Below are 12,609 nucleotides of genomic sequence, written 5' to 3'. Positions count from 1 at the left end.
GATGTTATGATGTGGAATACCGAAAACCAAAAATCACAAAACCATGACACTCCCACTTTGTGAATCTGTAACTGTTTCATAGAATCATAGAATCATAGAATCATAGAATCACCAAGGTTGGAAAAGACCTAAAAGATCACCCAGTCCAACCGTTCACCTATTCCCAATAGCTCCTACTAAACCATGTCCCTCAACACAACAATAGAATCATAGAATCACCAAGGTTGGAAAAGACCTAAAAGATCATTTCAATCACTTTCATGCTTTGAAATATATTCCAGGAAGATTTTCTCAATAACCTTCCTAGTAATTGAGATGAGGTTGACTTAGCCTGTACTTACATGGATCTTCTTTCTTGTTGCTACTGAATGCAAGTCTTCTAGTCTTCCAGTGTTCAGGAACTATCCTGATCACTATGACCTTTCAAAGACAACCAACTGCAATCTCACAGTGATGCCAGTGAACTCCATCAGAACTTCTGGCTGCAATTTGACAAAACTCAATCTGTTTATTTAAGTGCTCTTTCTTCATCCAGGCTTACCCTCTGGTCTCAGAGACTGAGAACGTTGAAGATTTACTACAGAAGGCTGAAGGAAAGAAGGCATAAAGTACCTTGAATTTTCTTTCTGACCTTCTGTTGAGATATCCCCTACCCCACTCAGACTTGTTTGTAATGTGCTAATAATCACTTCATGAAAACTGTCCTGATTCCACTATATATATGGCTTATATAATCTATTAAGACTGCCCTAATGAATCTCATTATCCTGTGTTGTACTGTTTTACACAAGCTAAGTCACTCTGAACAGTAGGTCTGAATTAACCAAAGATATTTTCTGACTATCTAGACAACTTGGAGAAGGGCTTAGATAGCTCTTAAAGCAGTTTATTTTTTCAGACTGCTTAGAAGACAGGCAAAGAAGTGGCCATCTGCCAAAATGCCATGCCTTACCTCTCTACATGTGACCATTTAACCAGGTCCTTATCCATTCAGTATTCCACCCTTCAAATCCTTACTTCTGCAATTCAGAGACTATGATGTGGTGTGGGACCATATTAAAGACCTTGCATAAGTCTAATTAGTTGATACCTGTCTTCCCTTGCATATTTACATAAATGTCTTGAATTACGTAAAATTGGAAAGTAGACTTATCCCAGCACAGCATGTAGATTTATGATATGCAGGAGTATCATACTACTGTGAATGGTGAGCCTTCTCACACTGTAGTGTGACTGCTAAAGCCCAGTCTTGTGTAGGGAATCTAAAAATGATCTTGATTTCCATTCTTACTTCAAGAGATGTAATCTGGTAGTCAGCACTGAAAAAATGTAGGCAGGACTATGTCACACGTAAGCATAGCATCTGTCAGGTGTTCTTTTTCCTTGATCAGAATAGATTCTTGAAAGAGTACAGCCAGAGAAATCATGCAGGGCTAATTTTCAGGAATATTTTCTCACATTGCAGTAACTGAGCACTCACTTTCTGAAAGATCTCATCAATTTCATAGATTTTGATGATTTTCCATTGATTTGTCTAAACCTTTTTTTGAATCACATCAGATATTTAGCATTTAGCATTACACATTTTCATAGTGGACTACCTCATTCTGTTTGTTTTGCTGCTGACATTTCTTCAGTTGTAGTTTTTCTACTTTTTTATCACAAGAGACAGAGAACCGTCACCTACTATTTACTCTGTCTTATTTCTCATTTGGGTCACATTTTTTGCTAATAATATTTAAACCTTCTTACCTAGAAACCATTTGTTGGCTCTTTTTGAACCTTCTTATCTAGAAAATAGTTGTTGCCACATTTTAGCACTTCTTTACAGTAATAGAGGGTAAGGGACCTGTGTGGCATACACTATTTGAAATTAATTTACATAATGGCATATTTTGTTTTGTTTTCTGTTTGTTAAAAAGTTTTAATGCTGTGTTAATTTTCCAGGCATTTACTTCTGAGCAAAGGGATAATACTTCATAACCCTGAAACTTATTCACAGATTACTGAGAGCTTATCACTTGCCATACAATTAGAAGGTTTAATTTCTTTTGCAATGGGTTTCACTTCACATTTATTTATAATGGACTACATCTGCTTTTTTCCCCTCCTTTCTCAGATAATATAAATGACCAAGTGTCATGGTTTTGTGATTTTTGGTTATTGGTATTCTACATCATAACATTGTGTAGTGCACTGGGAGTGAAGCTGCTAATGCTCCAGTTCTGGCAACTGTCCAGAAGAGAAGAATTACATTCCCCAGGGGCTTTGCAGTCAGAGAGGAGATAGAACTCCTGGCAAGGTCACCTGATGTGCTCTTCTTCATCGGCTCTTCATCTCCCTGCTGCTCAACCGAACTGCGCATCTCACCCCAGCGTTATGGTGAGGCCTATCCACCTTTCAGACATTCTCTCTCTCATTGTATTTGATATTTTAGCTTCAGTTCTAATTATATTGTATCATGGTGTGTTATCTTGCATTCCGATACCATATTTAGTAAATTAGGTTGTTTCTCCTCAGATTGTTGCCGCTGTTTTTAATTATTTTGGGATCCCCTGTTTCCCTTTTCCGGAGGCACAGATTTTGCAAAATCCCTCTGCCCTGCTACTCATGGAACTGGGCCGAACCAGCCCGTAAGCCGTTGACAACAAGTAGCATGAAGTACTGAGTTAATGTAATTCTGTTTTTTGAACTACCTTCAACTATGGATATATTCTTTTAATTTCAGATTTAATTTAAATTTAATTTCTTTCTTTCTTTCTTTTTTTAATGTTACATCATATCTTATATTTCATTAATTTCATTTGAGAGTCAAGGTATATTGTGACAACTAGAGCACCCTTACTTACATGCTGACCTTTTCAAAGCCTATGCTTATGCTAATGCTGATTTATGACTGTCGATACATCTCTATAGCAGCTCTAACTAAAAAGTCTGTGTAAGCTACATAGACTACAGAAGAAACCCCTTCTGACTTGTCCTGGTCTTCTTTAGGAGAAAGATTATTTTGCAGCAGGGATAATTTAGAAGGCACAAATACCAGTAAATAAGAGATACTGTTACTGCTGAACTCTAATTTAAGAGGATCATGTGGATCAATGCTGTGTATAACTGTGTAACTAGATGTTCACAAATTGAATTCATAAAGAAGAAAATGGCTGTACCATATACAAATGTTTGTTTTAACACAGTTAATGTCAATTACTCTTGTTACTGAAGATCATTCTAAGCAATGAATGTAGATTTTTATAGGTTGAATTGACAATTTGCAGTCAGTGAATTGAATTCAAATCTTCTCTTTGCTAATGCATTTGGGAAATCTTCCACTTTCTGCTGAAAACATATGCAGGCCTGCTACAGTGTCTCAAAATATATGTTTCTTATACAGCAAAATTTATGCTGTGTTGAGCAGCCGATTTGCTGAGTTAGTTTTTCAGCTTTGAGTTTCTCACCGTGGTCCTTTCCAAATCATTCAAGTCTCAGAAATGAATCTATATGGCAGCAATGACTTTTGCAATGTACTCCAACAGTTATCTTCCTTCCTCCCTCTCTCCCTCCCTCCCTCCTCTCCTCCCTCCCTATTGGACTTGATGATGTAAAAGACCTTTTCCAACATAAGTGATTCTAAGACTTTGTCTGATCTACTAAACACCTGAAATAGAATGTAATAAAACATGAACTTCAGAATCAGTTAAACAGTTAAATTTAATACAGAGTAACTTGACAAACTGTCCTTACAACTTAATGCAGAAATACGTGAGCAACATACTAAACATTATGTTCAGTTAATCACAGTTTTAGTGAACGATAAAGGCTTTTTAATTTAAATTAATTCTTTACTTAAATTAATTACTTAATTTTTATTTTAATTCCCTTTTAAAGGAAATTCGAAATTCCATGTAGAAATTTGTTTTCTTCTATTTCATATTGGCTTCTTCATTTTCTCAATTATGAATGAACTAATTATATTATGAACTAATCAATATTATGAACTAATATAGTCTGTCTGTTACTTCCCCACTTGTTCTTTTAGAAGAAGTATCTAATTGAGATTATAATTTTTAGATTAAAAAACCTAAATTTCTTCTCTTCCTGTTATTAGTTATTTCTGCTTTCCATTAAAGACTCAAAGATATTCTCTTCTTAAGTAGAGAATTTAGAAAAATAGAAGAAATACAAAATAAATATGTGTTATGGATATCCTGGAAAATAGTTGGCATTAGAAGCTAGGATGAATAGCCTGTCATAATTTTCTTGTCTCTGTTTCATTTTATTTTTATTTATATTTCTTCTATGTCTTTTTTTCACAACTACAAACTTTTTTGTCAATTTAGATGTGTTACTTGAAAGATCAGTTGGTGGAAATGTATTATTCTCTACTTTTGATTACCCCTTTTTCTATACCAAAATAAATGCAATGTCTTCTAAATGTTATTTCAAATTTTAGTGATTTCCTGTTATTGTGTTTTGAATTGCAGGTTGTCAGGGTAGAATTTTCCACATATGCGTTTCTGGCTATTAGCTAACAAAATGATGCATTTTATTTGTTTGATTTTGTCAGCTGTTTACAGCCTTGTTCAGCTCAGTTCCATGACTAGCAGGGCAGAGGGAGCCACAGAACTGCACTCTAGAAAGGGATAAGAGAAAAAGGTAGAGAGATGGGCAGTAGAACAAAACAGTGGCAGTGAACTGAGAAGAAGCAAAATAATTTACTAAATAAGATATCGGAATGCAAGATTACACACTATAATAAAATATAATTAGAATTGCAGCTAACAAATTAGATATGATAAGAGAAAGAGCATACAAAAGTTGAAGGCCTTACACTAATGCTGAGGCAAACTGTGAGGTTGGAGTGAGCAGGAGGGAGGAGAGTCTGTTGACTGAAAAGGGAGAAGAGATGTCGGGTGACCTTGCCAACAGTTATATCTCTTCTCTGAACACAAAGCCCCCTGGGGTGTGTAGTTCTTCTTCTCTTCCAGGACTGGTACCCAGAACTGAAGCATTAACTCTTTATCTCACAGTGCACTACGTGATGTTATGATGATATGGAATACCAATAGCCAAAAATCACAAAACCATAACAGATTTTTATTCATTTTGTAATTGCAGTTATAATCAGTACATTTCTCTCCTTTTCCATTGTGAATTTTGTATACTAGGTCAGGCCTTATTGAATATGTCAATATTTTTACCTAATAAGTAGAAACTACAGTTACAGTGGAGTTTGATTGCTGCTCTGCAAAGGAGCAAGAATTACACTATTCAAACTAATAGTTCAGGCCTGGAAGAAATAGAAGAGCATTTGAACAGCATGTTAGCATACCGTGCCCCTTTGTCTTTATTGGCCTTTTCTTCTGTGCGTTGTTAGGGTTCTGTGCACAGGGCTGAAATCTATCTCCACACTAATCCCCAATGGTTTTGATTCCAACATGTCTGACTGCTTCATTTTCCTAATGTGGTATAACTACACAATGAACTTCTAAGGATGAGTATATGCAGTATGGAAAAAGCAAGAAGAGCTGCTGCTTTTTGCAAAGTGTGGCTGATTTTTTTTTTTTTCCTACAGAAATCAACATGAGCAAATATTTGCAAACTGAATAAAATAATTCCTTGCCGTATGTAATTATCAGTATTATTAATGATGACTGGAAGGAGTTTCTAATGTTTACCACAGAAAGGCTCACACTGATTCCAGTAATCAAAATGGGAAAGAATCTGTGTATGTACAATATTGTACAATATTTTTGGGTAGAAATAGAAATAAAGAAATAAGTGATGAGAGATGAGATGAGGCAGAGTGAAGAGAAACATGGTTTATCATCTACGACAGGCTACCTATAAACAACTTCATTTTTCACCAGACTGTTATAGTTACCAGTTGACTCTAGCTTTTTAGATAATTACAGTAATTAGGTATTTTCATGAAGTGAGATTTGGCATGATTAAGAAATTAACTCTGTAGTGTACTTTAAAGTGTGTGTATATACATTTTTGCAGTGGGAAGTAGGTACAACATTTTAAATATGAGTTAGTAGAGACTGAGAAATTTTGATATAAAATGGCTTTTTTTTGGTGCCTGTAATTGATGTTAATTAAATGTATAATAGTTCGATCTGCTGTTTTGAGATTTCCATGTAACAGGTGTCTTCAAAGAAATTCAAGTGCAAAATTGTGCAATTAACTTCAAATAACTTCTAATTGTGAAATATGCAAATAATAGTGCCTCCTTTTTCTTTTTATTTCTCATGTTTCCTGAACTGTACAGCTTTGACATCTTGTACTTTGACAAAAATGTATCAAGTTGAATAATACTGATGATTACAAACAGTATTATTGGGACTAAATCACTTGGAAAGTGGCTAGATTATCCAGTAACTATAGTGGCAGATGTAATTGTGACCTGTGCATTTTAAGTTGGATGTCAGCTATGTTAGTGAAAATTAGCAGAAAAGAATCTATGACCATCTCTGACAGTATGCTTTCTGAGCACCTCCCCACTTTCGAGTTTTTCCCATGTTTGTATGGAACTTCCCATATTTGTGTCCATTGTTCCCCACCCTGTTGCTGAACACCACTAAAAAGAAACTGGCCCCATCCTCTTGACACCTACCTTTTAAACATTTATAAGTACTGATTAGATCCCCCCTCAGCCTTCTCTTATTCAGATGGAACAGGTCTCTTGACTTTTCCTCAGAAACGAGATGCTCTAGGCCCCTCATCATCTCTGTGCCCCTCTGCTGGACTCTCTCCATAAATGCCTTGTCTTTCTTGAAGTGAAAAGACCAAAACTGGACAGAGTATTCCACTTGAGGACAATCCTCCTTGATTTGCTGGCCACAGCCTTTAGAATACACTCCAGGACACTATTGGCCACAAGGGCCCACTGTTGGCTAACTAGATGATGGATTATGTTATTCAGTTAAGTCAATAATCTAGATCAGGATGGTTTAATAAGTGGTCTCTTGTAATAAAATCCATTTAATTACTTTTATGAAAAATTCTCTCTTTTCTCAAATATAAAATATTGTGGGATTTTTTTTTCTTTTTTTTTTTTAAGGTTTCATGATTAATGCTCTTACAGGGTAGCCAAGGAGCACCAGGCGAACTCATAGACTGTCTGATGCAGACATAACATTGCAGATATCTCACCATCTGAGAATTGTTCTTTCATAGTTGTTGGCTTTTTTTTTTTTTTTTTTTTTTTTTTTTTTTGTGGAAATGAAGACTGAGGCCTGGAATGAGATACTCGGGGGTGTGGTGGCAGTATTTAAAAAACCTGTGGATGCAGCACATAGAAAAAAATTAAGTGGTGGACCTGGTAATGGTATGGTGGTGTTTGCACCACCAATCTTTTTTCCTCCAAACTAAACTACTTTATGATTCTATGCATGGATCACAACCTGAAATCTTATTTTTCAACAGTAACTATTCATCAGACAGTCATTTGTGAAATATGTGTGTATCAAAATTAATGGAATTTTCACTGGACTCTGGAATAATGATACTTTTGAATATTGTTCTGTAGGAACTAACAACTATCCTGTCAGTATGACGTAGATTGTTCTGAAAGTAATGCTTCTTAATTCCATGGAAACTAAAACAAATACAAAGAGCAAAATAACACTATTTGATAAAGCAAATTATCTACTGCGAAACACTATTTTACAGCACACTGAACACCATTAACTCTGAATTTCCATCAGTAAATAGAAAGAGCCTGCATATCATGTTCCTCAAAATCTGTAACAGCAGAGCTGTTCCAGATTCCTCTGTTGCTGACACCACTGTTGAGATGCACCAACCACCACCTCTGCTCACATTCACTATTTGTTGTCTGTAAACATTCAGAAAGCATCAATTAATGTCAGTGGTGTCTCGCTCCAATTTATAGGAGGGAGATGAGGTTCTTTTAATATCTGTACACCCGGCGTGAGATTAAGAAACAACGGTTCAAATTTTGGTCCGACCAGTGTATTATAAATCCTAATCAGGAAGACGGGGAAGGGAAGGAGGGCGATAGAAAAGATAGGAAAGAAGCAAGAGTTGCATAAAGTGGGAATGGTCACCACCAGGATCCAGCAGCGGTGCCATGTTCAGGTAGCAGGCCCAGAAGAGTTGATCAGCATGCAGGAATTCTGTAGTGTGAGGAATCTGATGTCAGAAACCTATCTTCATGGTTTTTGATTCCTCTTTTATCCTACTTGTTCTTCTGCCTACGTGACACCCCCTGGGCGCTTGAGCAAGAGACATGTGAGTACCTCCTGAGATGGCCATCATCCTGAGATAAGTCCACACAAAAGACCGCTTCACAGCTATTAAGCTGCAGCTCATCTCTCTCTCTTCGCCCCTGGTCTTGTCCATCTGTGTTCCCCTGACAAAGGATTTCACAATGCTTGCCAAAGACTTTTCCATCAAAGTTCTCCAGAGAAAGGATTTCACAACCTTTGCCCAGGACTTGTCATAATCTACCATCAAGTGGCACAGCAAAACTCAGTTTATTCACTATTTAGAAATTTTCAGGTCGTGTCACAATTTACAGGGAAAATTTTCACATGCAGGTTTAAATTATCATATGTATCTCCAGAACTTAACTACAAGATTTTTGATATACGCTGACAAGAAACTTTGCATTTCTAATGTAGAATGAAAAGCTACTATCAAGTTTTAATAGTACTGATATTCCAAGCAGGTAGGATTCTGGATTCTCGTTTCAAAAGGTACCAAATAAGTATCAGCATAAGAGATGATAAGGTTTTATGTTTTCTCAGTTTTGTTTAACTTTTTCTGAAAAAGGTATCAAAATTTTCATTTGTCAGTGACTATAATGCAGCATTTAAATGTATTTTCTAGCTGGAGCATTCCAGATAAATCTCCTCAGTGAGAACATCTGACAAGAAAAATATATGGTAACTTAAACTGATTGGACTGCAGTTTACAAATAGATTGACTGTATTTGGCACTATTTTGACCTAAACCTGATTTTCAAATAAGATCTATCTGGGCTTCCATTACAGCCTTTCTTTACCTGATGTGATGTAAGATGCTGGAAAATTTATCTTCTTACTCCCTCTTATTCTTCCTTATATAAGGATTTTATATGATTTTATTTTTTTAATTATATTTTTTATTATATGATTTAATAATCAGTGTTCCATGGAATAATTATAGTGGACAGCAATTTACATGAAACTCAGTTTCATGTGAATTGAAGGAGAGAATACTTTTAGATCTATATCTCAGAAATGTGTTCATTTATCATTTTATCATATTTAAGCTTCTTATCTGCTACTGGAAAAAACCAACCAACCAACCAAACAAACAAAACAAAAGAGACAGAGACAGAGACACAGAGAGAGACAGAGAGACAGAGAGACAGAGAGAAAACTGATAGAAATTAAGAAAATAGTTTACTAATTGAAAGGATGACTGCCTGAATTATATTAGTCAATCCTAGCAAATGATGTATTTTTATTTCTTTTAGTCCTGGATGCTGTTTTCAATACTGAGATAAATTTTAAGGGAAAAATATTTTAAGAAAATCAGTGGCCTTGGCTGTAGACATTAAAGTATACAGTTTAAGGGAACTAGAGCAGTTATATAGTGATGATTTTTAAACTAAGCCACTAATATAGCTATAGAGAGAAACTTTTACAGGGCATTTAAAATAACTAGAACAAACTCCCTGTTATACAGAAATATTGCTTACTTGAAAAGAAAATTTTCTGTGTTGCTTCTGAGAAACTTTGTCAGAGTATGAAATTGTAATCATTCATTTTCATTTGTCACTATTTTAGATTGAATGTCTTGTATTATACTGCCTTGTTTTGCTGAAATATGTTTCAGTAGTGTTGTCTGACTTTTGTTCCCTTAGGATATTCATGAAAATGAGATGTGCAGCACATGAAGCCAGAATGGCAGGAAAATTTTAAATACACATAGTAACTCCTTCTGTGCTTTCCCAAATAAAATAAATTATATGCATGCTGTTTAAACAGTTTTCTGGAAAAAAAAAACGCTGAAGTGATGTATATGCTTTCCTTGAAAGTAATGCTTCCTATACATTTCCATGTAAACTAGAACAAATACAAAGAGCATAATAACAGTTCAATAGTGCAAATTCTCAGCTATGAAACATTATTTTCCAACATAGTTACCACTATTATCTATGCATCTTCAATAGTCATGAACAAGAGACTTCACGTTGTGCTTGTAAAAATCTGCACCAGCAGAGCTGGCTCAATCTTTTACAGCTGCTATGACAGCAAGAAAATGTTCCCACAGCAGTCTGTTGTCACAGTTTTATCTCTAGATCTGCGTCTATGATGGGGACAGTAGGCCCACAAGCCCACCAACCCAAAAAAGATGGAAAGGGGGAATGGGAACAAAAGGGAAAAAAAAACCAAGAGTGGTAACAATATGAGGAGGAAAACAAACATGGTTTACTAATTATAATAGCAAAACAAAACAAAACAAAACAAAAAACCAAGCACGTTAATTGGGATTGAAGCTAATAAATCAGATAAAAAAGAGAGGATCCAGAAGCCTAAGGTCTAACTCTAATGTTGTAGGCAAGTTGGACAGTGAGCACATAGAGCCATAGCAGACAAAGAGGGCCAGTCTCATGACTCCCAGTCAGTTTTATCTTTCCCACTGAATGGAATATTTCTTAGCCAAGTGGGCACACTGCTGGCTCATATTCAGTTGACTGTCCATCAGTACATGAAGGTCCCTTTCCATCAGGCAGCTTTCCAGCCACTCCTTCCCAAGCCTGTAAGGGTTGTTGTGACCAGAATGCAGGACGTGACGCTTGGCTGTATTTAAACTCATACTCATATTGAATGGGACATGCCCCAATACTGACACCCTTGGGAACATCACTTGCGACCAGTTGCCAGCTGGTTTTAACTCCATTCATCATCACTTTCTGGGCCTGGCTATCCAGCCAGTCCTTTACTTAGTAAAATGTGTTCTCATCTAAGCCATGAGCTCATGGGCTGCCAGATTCTCCAGGAAAATACTGTGGGAGACAGTGTCAAAGACTTTCCTGAAGTCTAGGTAGACTGCGTAAACAGCCTTTCCGTCATCCATGAGGCAGGTGACTCGATCATAGAAGGAGATCAAATGGAAGACTTGGGCAGCTTTGTCAGGATATTCGAAGATGCAGTGTAATCAGGTCACCTGGGTTCCTTGCTTGCACATTCTGAGCATTCTGTAAGGAGTGCCAGTCAACCAATACTTATGAAGCTTCTGAGGAAGTCCCAGGACTCAGTCAATATAGGCTATAGTGGTATGTGTCTACTGTTTACCCGTCTGTAAAAATATCTTTAAGAGAAAAGTCTTTTAAGGGACCTGAAGAGAAGCAGCTATTCAGCAGAACTTTCTGTAAAGTTTTTGTGACGTTATAATGTAATTAAGGATAGCTTATATTAGTCCTGCACTGTAGGGATGCTTATTTTTTTTTTCATGGAGATCCATTCCTGACACTTTTCTTCCTGCTAAGGACAGCTATAAGAATATGAATACAATGTTGCTCTACATCTTTCCTCTATACTTTTTTTAAGATTGCCATGTAAACTGAGATACAATATAAACAATAACAGGAATTAATATGAATAAGTTTCATATCTCATGTAAGTTTGTGTAGAGTGGCCATGTAGAGGCTGATAGAATACTGTGCTGCAGATACTCTGTAAATGTATTAATGGTGTATCTTTCATGATCCAATTAAAAGTTTTAACTAGCCCACAGAATGCCCTCTCCAAAATATGTCTCTCCAGAGGGAATATATTCAGTTACAGAAAACTATGAAAAGAATGAAGAGGAGTGAACAATAAAGAGAAGAAATAATTATTTTAATGCTGCTATACTTATGGTAATACAGTAAAATTGATTTCTGTATAATTCTATATGGTAATTTTCAATACATTTTCCTGGTCATGGTGGAAAGGGCAGATTAATCAGGAAAATTACTGTATGAACTTGATAAACACAGTGTCAAGAAAGAAAGACACATCTGTTAAACCTAAACATTTAGATTACCAGAACATTTAGATTAGGAATGTTTAATCTTAAACACAGTCTTAACTATTTGCTGATACAGAAGGCCAACAGTATCCTGGGCTTCATCAAAAGAAGCATAACCAGCAGCACAAGGGAGGTGACTGTGCCCCTCTACTCTACCTCTACTGAGATCCCATCTGGAGTACACCATCCTGATGTGGAGCCCCCAGCACAAGAAAGATATGGAGATGTTGAAGCAGGTCACAAAGTTGATTGGACGGATCGTAAGCACCTCTCCTATGAGGAAAGACAAAAAGAGTTGAAGGACCCTAGAGAACAAAAGGCTCTAGGGAGAGAGAAATGTTTCTGTTATTACCTCCAATTCTGTGAAGAAATAAAATGAACAATCTCCAAAAAGAACATCTGGCAAAATTATTCTAGGAAGTCTCAATACCTTCTTCTTTTCCCCCTTCTCTTTATCCTTTCCTTTTTCTCCCTCCCTTCCTTTTCCTTCCTCCCCTCCTTCTCTCTCTGCACCTCCTCTCCCTTCCCCTTCTTCCCTACCCCTCCCACCTTCTCCTCCACATCCCCATCTCTTTTCTCCTT

This window comes from Lagopus leucura, unplaced genomic scaffold (assembly GCF_019238085.1).
Source record: "Lagopus leucura isolate 7727_CA_CO unplaced genomic scaffold, USGS_WTPT01 Super-Scaffold_774, whole genome shotgun sequence".
NCBI lineage: Eukaryota > Metazoa > Chordata > Aves > Galliformes > Phasianidae > Lagopus > Lagopus leucura.
Note: the sequence above shows the minus strand (reverse complement) of the source record.